We start from the raw sequence: 12,092 nt of genomic DNA on the forward strand, positions 1-12,092 counted from the left end.
TTAAAGGAATTAGAGTAGGTAATGAGGAAACCAAATTATCACTCTTTGCTGATGATGGTATACTTAGAAAACCCCAGAGATTCTTCTAAAATGCTATTACAAATAATCCACACCGTTAGCAAAGTTGCAGGATACAAAATAAACCCACATAAGTCATCAGCATTCTTATATATCACTAACAATATCCAACACTTAGAGTTACAAAGAGAAATTCCATTTAAAGTAAATACCAATAGTATAAAATATTTCAGAATCTATCTGCCAAAGAAAAATAAGGAACTATATGAGCAAAACTACAAAACACTTTTCACACAAATAAAGTCAGATCTAACCTATTAGAAAAATATCAAATGCTCTTGGATAGGGTGAGTAAATATACTAAAGATGACAACACTACCTAAACTAATCTATTTATTTAGCACTATCCCAATCAGACTCCCAAAAAACTATTTTAATGACCTAGAAAAAATGACAAGAAAATTCATATGGAAAAACAAAAGGTTAAGAATTTCAAGGAAATTCATGTAAAAAAATCAAATGAAGGTGGCCTAGCTGTACCAGATCTTAAATTATATTATAAAGCAATGGGGGGCGGAGCCAAGATGGCGGAGAACTCACACACGACTTTCTAAGCTCTTCTCTTACCCTCTTTATCAATATTATATCGAGCCCTCAAAAAATAGTCTTGACTGCTAGCAACTGTAAAGATAAGAAGTAGAACAACTCACCGTCAAGAAAATCTGCAGTCTCACCAAAAAGGTTGGTTCCAATGGGGCCAGGGGAGATCGAGCAGACGGGGAGAGAAATTAGGTTCCGAGGAGAGTCTCAAACCGAGGGTGAAGGCACAGATCTCAGCACAAGTGCGCAGCCCCAACCCGCAGTACGGGGCTTCTCCTTGGGGCAGTTGTGATCCTGCACGGCAGGAGGACGCAGCCCGGGTTAGCCTCCATCTGCAGTGGGGAGCTCGGCTTGGGGCCATAGAGCTTTTCCAGGGCCGATTTGCATCAGGCAGAGAGCTAGGCAGAGTTTGTGGCAGTTCATGCTCTGCAGTCAGCTGCTAATACTCACAGTCCCAAAAGAGTCTCCGCCCTGGGGCAGTGACATTTCACCACTTAGTCTCTAGCCTAGGGCAATCGACAATCCACTCAGCCCTACTAAGCAGTTTGATAGCCGGCCAGTGCTGAATCCCAGAGCACTCCTATACCTCGGAGCCAGAAATCGGTTTACATCTTTCCCTGCTCTGCAGAGGAAGCTGGTAACCCCTTGCTTAGGAGACCCACCCTAAAGGCTTTCAAACATGAATAAAAAGATGAAAAGAACAATGGACAGCTTCTATGCAGAAAAGAGCAGGTCAGCAAACCTGAAGAGACCTCAAACAGCAAAATGCATCAGACTGTCCTCCTTACATATCACTCATAGAAGAGACCATTAAAAGTCTCAAAAGAGAGTTAGAAGATAAATGGGGAAAGGAAAGAGAAGCCTTACAAGAGAGCAACAACTCCTGAAATGAATTGGAAAAAGTAAAAAATCTCAGGAAAGTAAGAATTGTGAATTGAAAAAAATAAAGAATCTACTAGAAAGTAGGATTTGTGAATTGGAAAAGACAAAGAACACGCAAGAAAGTAGGATCTGTGAATTGAAAAGAAACACTCACTACAAAAAAATTAGTGAAATGGAAAAATCCACAGACCAAAACAATACATTCAAAAACTCAATTGACATATACAGAAAGAAGTAAAAAGCTATTAAGAAAATAATTTTTAAAAATTAGAAACTGAACAAATTGAAACTAATGATTCATTGAGACAGCAAGAATCAGTCAGAAAAACAAAAAATGACAAACTGAAAAACCTACGAATTGATCTACTCAAGAAAACGACAAGACTTGGAAAAATAGATCAGGAGAGGAAATCTGAGGATTATTGGACTTTCTGAAAACTATGATGAAAAAAAAAGAGCCTCAGATACTATTTACAAGAAATCATCAAAGAGAACTGCCAGATGTAATAGAATCAGAAGGTAAAAGGATTGAAAGAATCTATCAACACCTCTGAAAGAAACTCCTAAAATAAAACCCCAAGGAATATTGTGGCAAAATTTCAGAACTATAAGATTAAGGAAAAATTTTCAACAGCCAAAACCATTTAAATACTCGAGGTGCCACAATAAGGATTACCCAAGATCTGGCTGCCTCTACATTTAAAGGAAAGAAGGGCCTTGAAATATGATATTCGAAAGGCACAAGAACTTGAGATGCAGCAAGAATAAAACTACCCAGCTAAGCTGAGCATTTTCTTCCAGGGAAGAAGATGGAATTTAATGAAAAAATCGAATTCCATTTGTTTCTGAAGAAAACCAGAACTAAACAAAAATCTTGATCTCTCGAAGAATAGAACTCAAGAGATGCAGAAAAAGGTAAAATAACCTTGAGAATTGTATTTCGTTGGGGATATACAAAAAGAATACATGTATAATTTGATTGTACGGATATAACATAAAAAAGGGAAGAGATATGGAAAAAGGGATGATGGCAGAATAAGGTGGGAAGGAGGGACAAAAGAGGGAAACCACATCCCACAAAGAGGCTAAGGAAACTTATCATATCTGAGGGAATTTAGAGAGGGGAGGAAACATTGTGTGAATCTTACTTCATCAGAGTTGGCTCTAAAGAAAAATAATTGACATTTGTTTTAGAGAAAATTCTCCTCACCTCATTAAAAAACGGGGGAGAGGAAAAGGAAAAGAAAAAGAGTAATAGGAAGGAAGGGGGAAAGACTCCAAATGGGGAGGGAGGGATTAAAAGAGGATGAAGTATCGTGATACAAGAGGGGTATAAGTTTAAAAGGGGGAAAAGAGGGCTCGAGGGAGGGCAGACAAGTAAAGCACAATCTGGGGGTTGATTAGGATGGCAGGAAATACAGATTTAGTAATTCTAACCTAGAAATGTAAATGGGATGAACTCCCATCAAAGAGGAGGAGATAGAGACTGGATGAAAAGTCAGAACCCTCAATATGTTGTTTACAAGAAACACATCTAAAGCAGGGGGATGCAGAAGATAAAAAGTAAAAGGCTGGAGCAAAATCTATTAGTGCTTCAGGTGAAAGTCAAAAAGTAGGGTAGCCATCCTATCTCAGATCAAGCAAAAAGTAAAATTGGATCTAATTAAAAGAGATAAGGAAGGTAACTACATCCATGCAAAGGGTAGCATAAACAACGAAGCAATATCAATATTAAACATATATGCACCAAGTGGTGATGGCACTCCAACTTCCTAAAGTGAGTAGTTAAGAGTTGCAAGAAGAAAAGACAACAAACTGTAAATAGTAGGAGATCTCAACCTTGCACCTCAGAATTAGACAAATCAAACCAGAAAACAAATAAGAAAGAAATTAAAGAAGTAAATAGAATATTAGAAAATTTAGGTATATCTGGATCTTTGGAGAAAATTGAATGGAGATAGAAGGGAATACTTTCTCTCAGAGTCATGGGACCTATTCAAAATTGACCTATATTAGGACATAAAGACCTGAAATTAAATGCAAGAAAGCAGAAATAGTAAATGCTTTCTTTTCAGATCATGATGCACTAAAAACTACATTCAACAAAAAGTTAGGGGAAATAGACCAAAAGTAATTGGAAACTAAACAATTCTTCATCTTAAAAATGATTGGGTGAAGCAGCAAAATTATAGATACAATTAATAATTTCATAAGATAATGACAATGATGAGACATCATACCAAATTTGCTCAGGATGCAGCCAAAGCGGTAATAAGAGGGAATTTTATATCCTTAGAGGCTTACTTGAATAAAACAGAAAAGAAAAGATTAATGAATTGGCTTAACTAAAAAACTAAAAAGACCAAATTAAAAACCCCCAATCAAATACTAAATTGGAAATTTAAAATTAAAAGGAGAAATTAAAAATATTGAAAGTAAAAACTATTGAACTAATTAATAAAACTAAGAGTTGGTTCTATGAAAAAGCCAATAAAATAGATAAGCCTTTAGTAAATCTGATTAGAAAAGGAGGGAGGAAAATGAAATTAGTAGTCTTAAAATGAAAAGGGAGAACTTTCCACCAATGAAGTGGAAATTAGAGAAATAATAAGGAATTATTTTGCTCAACTTTATGCCAATAAATTTGATAACCTAAGTGAAATGGATGACTACCTCCAAAAATACAGACTTCCCAGACTAACAGAGGAAGAAGTAAATTGTTTGAATAGTCCCTATTTCAGAAAAAGAAATAGAACAGGCAATTAAACAACTCCCTAAGAAAAAATCCCCAGGACCAGATGGATTTACATGTGAATTTTACCAAACATTTAAAGAACAATTGGCCCCAATGCTATATAAATTGTTTGATAGAATAGGGAATGAAGGAGTCCTACCAAATTCCTTCTATGACACAAACATGGTACTGATACCTAAACCAGGTAGGCTGAAAACAGAGAAAGAAAATTATAGACCAATCTCCCTAATGAATATTGATGCTAAAATCTTAAATAAGATATTAGCAAAAAGACTACAGAAAATCATCTCCAAGATAATACACTATGATCAAGTAGGATTTATACCAGGAATGTAGGGCTGGTTCAATATTAGGAAAACTATCAATATAATTGGCCATGTTAATAACCAAATTAACAAAAACCATATGATAATCTCAATAGATGCAGAAAAGCATTTGATAAAATCCAACATCCATTCCTATTAAAAACACTTGAGAGTATAGGAATAAATGGACTTTTCCTTAAAATAATCAGCAGCATCTATTTAAAACCATCAGTAAGCATCATATGTATGGAGACAAACTGCAACCATTCCCAATAAGATCTGGAGGAAACAAGGTTGCCCACTATCACCGTTACTATTTAATATTGTATTAGAAACGCTAGCTATAGCAATAAGAGCTGAGAAAGAGATTAAAGGAATAAGAATAGGCAATGAGGAAACCAAATTATCACTCTTTGCCGATGACATGATGGTATACTTAGAGAACCCCAGAGATTCTGCTAAAAAGTTATTAGAAATAATCCACAACTTTAGCAAAGTTGCTGGTTATAAAATAAACCCACATAAGTCATCAGCATTCTTATATCACTAACAAAATCCAACAGTCAGAGTTACAAAGAGAAATTCCATTTAAAGTAACTACTGATAATATAAAATATTTAGGAATCTATCTGCCAAGGGAAATTCAGAAACTTTATGAGCAAAATTACAGACCACTTTTCACACAAATTAAGTCTGATCTAACCAACTGAAAAATATTAAATGCTCTTGGATAGGGCAGTAAATATAATAAAGATGACAATATTACCTAAACTAATCTATTTATTTAGCTTATACCAATCAGACTCCAAAAACTATTTTAATGACCTAGAAAAATAACAACAAAGTTCATATGGAAAAACAAAAGGTCAAGAATTTCAAGGGAATTAATGAAAAAAAATCAAATGATGGTGGCTTAGCTGTACCAGATCTAAAATTATATTATAGAGCAGCAGTTACCAAAACTATTTGGTATTGGCTAAGGAATAGATTAGTTGATCAGTGGAATAGATTAGGTTCAAGGGATAAAACAGTCAACAAATATAGCAACCTAGTCTTTGACAAACCCAAAGATCCCAGCTTTTGGGATAAGAACTTACTGTTTGATAAAAATTGCTGGGAAAATTGGAAACTAATATGGTAGAAACTAGGCATTGATCCATACTTAACACCGTACACCAAGATAAGGTCAAAATGGGTTCATGACCTAGGCATAAAGAATGAAATTATTAATAAATTAGAGGAACATAGGATAGTTTACCTCTCAGACCTGTGGAAGGGGAAGGTCTTTATGACCAAAGCAGAACTAGAGATCATTACTGATCACAAAATAGAAAATTTCGATTTTACCAAACTGAAAATTTTTGTACAAACAAAACTAATGCAGACAAGATTAGAAGGGAAGCAATAAACTGGGAAAATATTTTTACAGTCAAAGGTTCTGATAAAGGCCTCATTTCCAAAATATATAGAGAATTAACTCTAATTTATAAAATCAAGCCATTCTCCAATTGAAAAATGGTCAAAGGATATGAACAGACACTTCTCAGATGAAGAAATTGAAACTATTTCTAGTCATATGAAAAGATGCTCCAAGTCATTATTAATCAGAGAAATGCAAATTAAGACAACTCTAAGATACTACTACACACCTGTCAGATTGGCTAAGATGACAGGAAAAATAATGATGATTGTTGGAGGGGATGGGAAAACTGGGACATTGATTCATTGTTGGTGGAGTTGTGAACGAATCCAACCATTTTGGAGAGAGTTTGATCTATGCTCAAAAAGTTATCAAACTGTGCATACCTTTGATCCAGCAGTGTTACTACTGGGCTTATATCCCAAAGAGATTATAAAGAAGGAAAGGGACCTGATGTGCACGAATGTTTGTGGCAGCCCTTTTGTAGTGGCTAGAAACTGGAAACTGAATGGATGTCCATCAGTTGGAGAATGGCTGAATAAATTGTGGTATATGAAAATTATGGAATATTACTGTTCTGTAAGAAATGACCAACAGGATGATTTCAGAAAGGCCTGGAGAGACTTACACGAACTGATGCTGAGTGAAATGAGCAGGACCAGGAGATCATTATATACTTCTACAACAATACTAGATGATGACCAGTTCTGATGGATCAGGCCATCCTCAGCAACGAGATCAACCAAATCATTTCTAATGGAGCAGTAATGAACTGAACTAGCTATACCCAGAAAAGAACTCTGGGAGATGACTAAAACCATTTACATTGAATTCCCTAATCCCTATAGTTATGCCCACCTGCATTTTTGATTTCCTTCACAAGGCTAATTGTACAATAATTCAGAGTCTGATTCTTTTGTACAGCAAAATAATGTTTTGGTCATGTATACTTATTGTGTATCTAAGTTATATTTTAATATATTTTAACATCTACTGGTCATCCTGACATTTAGGGAGGGGTGGGGGGTAAGAGGTGAAAAATTGGAACAAGAGGTTTGGCAATTGTTAATGCTGTAAAGTTACCTATGTATATATCCTGTAAATAAAAGGCTATTAAATAAAAAAAAAATAAAATAAAATAAAGCAATGGTTACCAAAACATTTGGTATTGGCTAGTTGATCAGTGGAATAGGTTAGGTTCAAAGGACAAAATAGTCAATAATTTTAATAATCTAGTGTTTGACAAACCCAAAGACCCCAGCTTTTGGGATAAGAACTCACTCTTTGACAAAAAATTGCTGAGGAAATTGGAAATTAATATGGCAGAAACTAGGCATTTACCCACACTTTGTAGAGGGCTGAAACTATTAATTTGATGCACTAAGGTCAGGACTGCTGAGCTCTTGAGGCTAACTACTGATTGGACAATACTGTATGGGCATAGGCTTGGAAAATGATTCTTTCCACTACCCGTATTGGCTCAATGATTGATGTATAGAGGATTGCAGGAGGGACTAGGGAGTTAAATAAAGCTAGCCAGGGACACACTCTGCGTGGTAGACGAGGAAGAAGGCACTTGCAGAGATTCTCTTCCATCCCCCTCACCTCTACCCCTAAAGACCAAGAATAAAGATGGACTTTTGCTTATCCCGACTCTGGCTGCTTCTGGGGTGTCCTGGGTGCTAGCACGGTCATTACAACACTTAACACCATACACCAAGATAAGGTCAAAATGGGTTCATGATTTAGGCATAAAGAATGAGATTATAAATAAATTAGAAGAACATACCATAGTTTACCTCTCAGACCTGTGGAAGAGGAAGGAATTTATGACCAAAGAAGAACTAGATATCATTAGCGATCACAAAATAGAAAATGTTATTTATCAAATTGAAAAGTTTTGTAAAAACAAACTAATGCAGAAAGATTAGAAGGAAGGATAAACTGGGAAAACATTTTTACAATCAAAGGTTCTGGAAAGGCCCCATTCCAAAAATATATAGAGAATTGACTAAATTTATAAGAAATCGACTCCAATTGATAAATGGTCAAAGGATATGAACAGATAATTCTCAGATGAAGAAATTAAAACTATTTCTAGCCATATGAAAAGATGCACCAACTCATTATTAATCAGAGAAATGCAAATTAGGTGAAATACCAAAATACCTGTCAGATTGGCTAGAATGACAGGGAAAGATAATGTGGAATGCTGGAGTGGATGTGTGTAATGGGCTGAGGTTTGAGTTGATGCACTGAGGTCCCAAGTACATGAGGCTAAATAGTAATTGGGATATACTCTATTAATATACATGATTGGATAAAGAATGGTCCCTGCCACAATTCCGGAAGTCCTGATGTGTTGTATAGGAAAATGACGATTTTGGTGGATGGAGACAGAGAAAGGAAGGGAAGTTGGGAGAGATTGACTTGGTTCCATTCTCCTAACTGCTGGTCGTGTGGCTGCTGATCTAGCTAGCTTCTTGACTCAGCTGCACACATTGCTATCGCCGATTATCTTCCACCTCTGATCCTTCTTCACTGAGAATAAAGACTGACGATTTTCCCCTAACCTGAATTCCTGACTCCTGCTGATTTTAAAATACGCAATCTTCACAGATGTGGGACAACTGGAACACTGATGCATTGTTGGTGGAATTGTGACTACATCCAGTCATTCTGGAGAGTGATTTGGAACTATCTCAAAAAGTTATCAAACTGTGCATACCCTTTGATCCAGCAGTGTTACTACTGGGCTTATATCCCAAAGAGATTTTAAAGAAGGGAAAGGGACCTGTATTTGCAAGAATGTTTGTGTCAGCCCTCTTTATCGTGGCCAGAAACTGGAAACTGAGTGGATGCCCATCAATTGAAGAATGGCTGAATAAATTGTGGTATATGAATATTATGGAATATTATTGTTCTGTAAGAAATGGCCAGCAGGATGATTTCAGAAAGTTCTGGAGAGACTTACATGAACTGATGCTGAGTGAAATGAACACAACTAGGAGATCATTATATACTTCAACAATAACACTATATGATGATCCATTCTGATGGACGTGGCTCCCTTCAGCAATGAGATGAACCATGAGATGAACTTATACTTGAACATATTTAACATGTATTGGTCAATCTTCCATCTGGGGGAGGGAGAGGGGGGAAGTAGGGGAAAAATTGGAACAAAAGGTTTTGCAACTGTCAGTGCTGAAAAATAACCCATGCATATGTCTTGTAAATTAAAAGCTATTAAAAAAATTACTATAGATAATGTAAAATATTTGGGAGTGTATTTGCCAAGGCAAAGTCAAGCACTATATGAACATAATTGCAAAACACTTTACATATACATAAAGTTGGATCTAATTTTTTGGAAAATTATCAACTGCTCATAATTAGGTTGAGCTAATATAATAAAAATTACAATGTATCTAAATTAATCTACTTCAGTGCCATAGAAACCCAACTCCCAAGAAATTACTTCAGAGAGCCAGACAAAATGATGACAAAATTCATATGGAAGAACAAAAAGTCAAGAATTTCAAGAGGATTATTGAAATGAAATGCAAATGAAAGTGGACTAGCAATTCCAGACCTAAAAGTATATTATAAAGCAGCAGTCACCAAAACTATTTGATACTAGCTAAGAAAAAGAGTAGTAGATCAGTGAAATAGGCTAGATTCACAGGACAAAATAGTCAATGACTATAGTAGTCTAGTGTTTGAAAACCCAAAGACACCAGATTTTGGGATAAGAACTCACCATTTGACAAAAATTGCTGAGAAAATTTCAAATTAATATGGCAGAAACTAGGCATTGATTGATTTAATATCTTATACCAAGAAAAGATCAAAATAGGTTCATGATTTAGATATAAATAGTGATATTATAAGCAAATTAGAAGAAGAAAGGCTAATTTATGTCTCAGATATATGGAGAAGGAAGACATTTGTGGCCAGAGAAGAATTTGAGTATATTATTGATTGCAAAACAGATAATTTTGATTATGTTAAATTAAAAAAGTTTTTGTAAAAACAAAACCAATGCAGACAAAATTAGAAGGAATCAATAAACTGGGAAACACTTTTCACATTCAACAGTTTTGATAAAGACCTCATTTCTAAAATATCTAGAGAATTGACTCAAATTTATAAGAATTCAAGCCATTCTCCAATTGATAAATGGTCAAAAGCTATGAACAGGCCATTTTCAGATGGCATTTTGGAACTATGCCCAAAGGGCTATCAAACTATGCATGTCCTTTGATCCAGCAGTGTCTCTACCGGGGCTTTATCCCAAAGAAATCATAAAAAAGGGTAAAGGATAAATGTGTGCATAAATGTTTGTAGCAGACCTTTTTGTAGTGGTAAAGAACTGGAAACTAAGTGAATGTGCATCAGTTGAGGAATGGCTGAATAAGATATGATATATGAATGTAATGGAATATTATTGTTCTATAAGAAATGACCATCAGCATGATTTCAGAAAAGTCTGGAGAGATTTACATGAACTGATGCTAAGTGAAGTGAGTAGAACTAAGCGAACATTGTATGCAACACTGATAAGGTTATAAGATGATGGCTATTTTAAACAATAAGATGATTCAGCCCCCTTTCAATAAACTTGTAAAGAGAGAGCCATCTGCCTTCAGAAATAGAACTGAATGTGAATCACAACAAGTATTTTCCCCTTTTTTTACTGTTTGCTTGCTTATTGTTTTTTCTTATTTCCCCCTCCTTTTTGACCTGTTTTTTTCTTCTACACACAATAAATGTAGAAATATATATAGAAGAATTATACATATTAAAATATATTGTCTAGCCAAGGAGGTGGAGGGAAGGGAATGAGAAAAATTTGGAACAAATGTTTTGCAGGGGTGAATATTGAAAACTATCTTTTCATATATGTTGAAAATAAAAATAAAAATTAAAAATAAGAAATTTTCCAATCATAGTCATCTGACTCCCATTTCCAATGTCTATATATATATATATACTCTTTCTCTAATAATGAAAAAGTTCTTAGGAGTTACAATTATCATTTTCCTAAATAGGAATGCAAATTTTTAAACCATATTTGTTCCCTTATTATCTCATGGAATAATTGGTTTCAGCCTCCCTGATTCTAATTTTTAAGAAATCATTTTCATGGGTGAATTTTTGTGCATCTTTTTTTCCATTTGTCAATATATTTTATGGATCTTTCTTTTCAGTAAATTTTATATAGATTCTTGTGGCAATTTTTGCTTTTGAAGTATTTCTTTTCTTCAGTTGATTTTTGTACCTCTTTTACCACCACAGATTTATTCTGTGTTTAAAGTGTTATTTTCTTCAGTATTTCTGTGCCTTCTTTTTTACATTTTTTTCCAGGCTGTTGACTCTCTTTTCACATTTTTTTTCATTACTCTTCCTTCTTTTCCTATTTTTCTCTACCTCTCTTATTTAATTTCTAAATGATTTTGAACTTTTCCAGAAATTCTTTTTAGGTTTCTGATTAATTTACATTTTACTTTGAGCCTTTGCATATAACTGCTCTGAGATTGCTATCTTATCCCTACTTTGTGTCTTGATCTTTTCTTTTACCATAGTAACTTTTTTATGGTTAGGTTCTCTTGTCATTGTTTTTCAATCATTTTTTTTTTTCAGTCTACTTCTTGACTTTGAACTTTATATTAATGTTGAGCTCTGCTCCCAGGGTACAGGTGGCAATATCCTAAGCTTCAAATTTTTATGCTGCTATTTTCATAGTTAGGTCTATGGGGTCTTTAGAATTTTTGGTGTTTTCAAGGTAGTATGATCTAAAAAGAGGGATGTCAATTGTTTTACTTGCCCGTGTTCTTATATTTACAGGTATTTTGTTCTTTTTTTTTTTCCTCCTGATACACTTTTCTTAATCCTGGGAATCCTGAATAGGTTCCTGGCTCTCCTGTAGCCTCAATTGCTGATGCTCTCCTCTGTCTTGGAATTGAGATAAGGTTCCATAGTTTCCTAAGAATGACCACTAGTACTTCTCCCTACTCTGGAATTGTAACCGGGTTCCTTGCTCGTCTGCCACTTCAAATGCTATTGATACTTTTGATCCAGGGATTGCAACCCAGAACTGCACATGTGC

The sequence above is a fragment of the Sarcophilus harrisii genome, chromosome 1 (assembly GCF_902635505.1).
Source record: "Sarcophilus harrisii chromosome 1, mSarHar1.11, whole genome shotgun sequence".
NCBI lineage: Eukaryota > Metazoa > Chordata > Mammalia > Dasyuromorphia > Dasyuridae > Sarcophilus > Sarcophilus harrisii.